This window comes from Primulina eburnea, chromosome 3, assembly GCF_022965805.1.
Source record: "Primulina eburnea isolate SZY01 chromosome 3, ASM2296580v1, whole genome shotgun sequence".
NCBI classification, from domain to species: domain Eukaryota; kingdom Viridiplantae; phylum Streptophyta; class Magnoliopsida; order Lamiales; family Gesneriaceae; genus Primulina; species Primulina eburnea.
In genome coordinates this window covers 30759232-30763301 of record NC_133103.1, presented here as the reverse complement: position 1 = coordinate 30763301, position 4070 = coordinate 30759232, and positions in this window count along the sequence as shown.

Here is a 4070-nt window from a genome sequence, read left to right as displayed (position 1 = left end):
TAAGAACGCCACCTTCTCTAACCAGAATTCGCACTTACTGAACTTTGCGAATAACTTGGGCTTCTGCAAGGTCTGCAACACTGTGGTCAAATGTCTGCTGTGATCCTCTTGACTCTTGGAGTAGACGAGAATGTCGTCTATGAACACTATCACAAACTGGTCAAGATACGGCTGAAATACGCGATTCATGAGATCCATGAAGATCGCTGGCGCATTCGTCAGACCGAACGGCATCACAAGGAACTCATAGTGACCGTAACGAGTCCTTAAAGCAGTCTTGAAAACATCAGCATCCTTCACCCTCAACTGGTGATAACCGGAACGCAGATCAATCTTGGAGAAAATTGAAGCTCCCTGCAACTGGTCAAACAAATCCTCGATCCTCGGAAGTGGGTATTTGTTCTTCACTGTAACCCTGTTCAATTCCCGGTAGTCAATGCAAAATCTCATGGAGCCATCCTTCTTCTTAACAAACAAGACTGGCGCGCCCCATGGTGAAAAGCTCGGGCGAATGAATTCCTTGTCCAGGAGTTCCTGAATCTGCTTCTTCAACTCTGCCATCTCTGTCGGTGCTAATCGGTACGGCGCTTTGGATATCGGAGCCGTGCCTGGCATAAGTTCAATGGAAAACTCCAGCTCTCTCTCGGGCGGCATACCAGAGACGTCTTCGGGAAAAACGTCTAAGAAATCTCTGACAATCGGAACATCTGAGGCTGACTGGCTGGGTTCCTCGGGGACAGATAAAAAGGTCGCTAAAAATGCCCGACACCCTCTATGCATGAGCTTCCTGGCCTGAACATAAGGAATAATGTGTGGTAAGGAAAAGTACCTGTCCGGCTCAAATAAGAACTGCTCCATTCCAGGCGGTCGGACCAGAACAGATCTCCGCTGGAAATCTATCAACACTCTGTTCCTCAATAGCCAGTCCATCCCTAGGATGATGTCAAATTCTGGCATCGGTAGCACGATCAGATCCGCATAAACAAGATTACCGTGCAGCTCAAGATCTATATCTCGGATAACATTGGTAGCTGCCATCTCCTCGCCTGACGGCAACACTACTGAAAAGGCTGTGTCTAGCCCAATGGTCTTGATCTTGAGAAAGTTTGCAAAGACCTTCGAAATAAACGAGTGAGTGGCCCCTGAATCTATCAAGGCCTTGGTAGCGGAACCAGATATAAAAATTCTCCCTGAAAGATCGGAACTCTAAGTTGAACCCAATAGCTACAAGAGTTAAACTTATAGGCATGCAAAGGTCAAAGTTCTTCTAACTTAAATCCCCAAACTAATATTGAGTAGAGCATGCAATCCTATCGCAGTTTTAATGTTCAAATCTAAATCCCGATTCCCAAAACATGAAAGTTCAAATAATAACTTTAAGCTTAAAAGTACCTGTCAACAACATAGTCTCCGGGTTTGTTTCCGTGGCATGGAGAGCAAAAACTCTGCCTTGAGTAGGCAGATTCCTCTGAGGGCACTGCAGCAACATGTGGTCTGGACTGCCACATTTAAAACACTTTCCTGAGCCAGCCATACATGCTTCATGATGGCGACGTGAGCACCTGGGACAGACTGGGTGCTCCAGAGTCCTCGGGGCTGGGCGTCCCCGCTGCTGCTGCTGCTGTTGCTGCTGGCCTCGGTTTCTGGTCGGTCCATAAAAAGGCCTCTTATTCTGCTGCTGATGCTGATGAGGAGGAGGGCAGTGCGGTGCCTGGACTGGGCGCATGCCCTGGCGATCCCTCTCAGTATCCCGCAGGTCCTGCTCTGCGGCTAGGGCTTTGGAGACGGCAATCTCATAAGTAGCAGGGTCAGACACCCTAACATCCCGGCGCAAGATCGGCCTTAAACCCACCAGGAAATGCATCAACTTAGCTTTGGCATCATTCGCGATCAGGGGCACAAAGTGACAGCCCCTCTCGAACTTACGGATAAACTCCGTAACCGTCATATCCCCCTGTCTCAGACTCATGAACTCGGTGGTCGACCTGGTACGAATCTCCTCAGCAAAATACTTGGAGTAGAAAACCTCCGTAAAGCGTGTCCAAGAAAGTGTAGCCAAAGTCAGGGCTACCGACGCTCCTTCCCACCATAAGCGGGCGTCTCAAGTGAACAGATAGGTAGAACACCGGACTCGGTCTGCGTCTCCCAGCTCCATAAACTCGAAAATGACCTCGAGAGATTTGATCCATCCCTCGGCAACCATGGGGTCGGACGTCCCAGAGAATTCCTTCGGACGCATCTTCATGAATCGCTCATAAACAGCCTCGGGCCCTGCCGGCCTGGCTGTGGCAGCGACAACGGCATTGTTCCCCGCAAACTGTGCGAAGAACTGCGTCATCCCAGCTAGCATCTGGGCATTCATATCAGGTGGAGGGGGTGGAGGTAAGTCTTCCTCCCGCCTACGATCCTCACCGTACTCATGACAGCGCCTCGCGCCACCTCTCGGGCGCCCAACCTGGCGTCTAGGGGGCATACTGTTCCATACATAACCCGTACGTAACTAACATGCATAATTCCATAATTTATTTTAACTGAACACTGAAATGCTGAAAATCTGGAAGCATGCTGACAAAATAATTCAAGCTTTAAATATAATGCTCAACAAAATGCTGAACTGTAAAACTTACAGACCGAAGACGTGGCTTCGTGAGTTTCTCGGAGTCAGTAGTAGTGTAACCCTTTACAAGAACATAGGCTCTGATACCAACTGTAAAGCCCGAAAATCCTTACTTTGAAAATTTGCAGAAAATTAAAAATTTTCTTTTTTAAAAGAACTTAAACGGCCTCATTCATAAAATCACTGGTGAATGAAGTTCGAAGTTTCAAATTATTGCAGCGGAAGAAAATAAAGTTTGTCAACAAGTACAATTTAAAAATATCCAACGACTGATAAAATATTGTTTGCGGAAAAATAATAGCTGTTGCGCTGAGGTCCTCGGGTGCCACTACTGCCGACCCAAGCTGGCTCACTAGTCCCCGTCCTCGGCCCTGGCCTCATCAGTACCTACAACAATCAAGTCTAGTGAGCCTAAAGACTCAGCATGCATATATCGCAGGTAACGAGTAAAATCAGAAGTAAAATATGCATGGGATAAAATATTATGTCATGAGGTATACTGAAAATAATCTGTACTCATGCTGAAAATAATCTGTACTGAACAATTATAATACGTGCATAACTGAACTGATAATCACAGTGAAAATGTTTGCTCCTTGGAGCCTGTACTGAAATAACTAGTAAAGTTTTCTGTTGAGATTATGTTTTACGCCTGTGGCCACTGCACTAAGCTGAAACTGATCGGTAACTGGCTACCGGGGAGGCTGAAACTGAACTGAGCTGGCCGGTCACTGGCGACCTGGTGGTACCATACTGAACTGATCGGTCACTGGCGACCGTATAAAATACACTCCCACATAGTGAATGAACCACAAGCCATATAGCATAAATCTCAAAAATAATCATTTTCTGTTTTTTTTTAATGCACGTAATATAATTAACTGGCATAATGAAAAATCCTGTAATTTTTCCGACTGGATTGGATTGGATCGTCCCCCAGGCTCGCTGCAACCTAACTGGGCCATGAAAATATGCAATAGCTTAAACTTGACCAACTTTGCAATTTAGTTCAAAAGATGCGACTATGACGCCTAATGACTTCGTATTTAATCATGACTCCGAGCCAACCTGAACCGACACTGAACCGACGTATAGTCATGATTAAAATACGCAGAAAAATCATAAAATAATGCTCCTAAAATGATAGGGTCGAAATCTAGGTGGAATGGAGGCCAAAACAAGAAACGTTCTTTCGAGAGTCAATTTGGCACATCGCACCATAAATTCTCGTACGACTTCAAAAATGATCCGAATGACAAACGGTCAAAAACATGACCTTTCCAACTCAAAGGGGCACTGTCCAGTCCAAGGCCATAGGCTAAAAGCCAAACAAGAACTCGAACGAGCCTCTGAACCGACACAGCAACTTGCTGTAAATTTTCCAGCAGCTGCGCAACTTGGCGCATCGCACCGTAAATTCTCGTACGACTTCAAAAATGATCCGAATGACGAA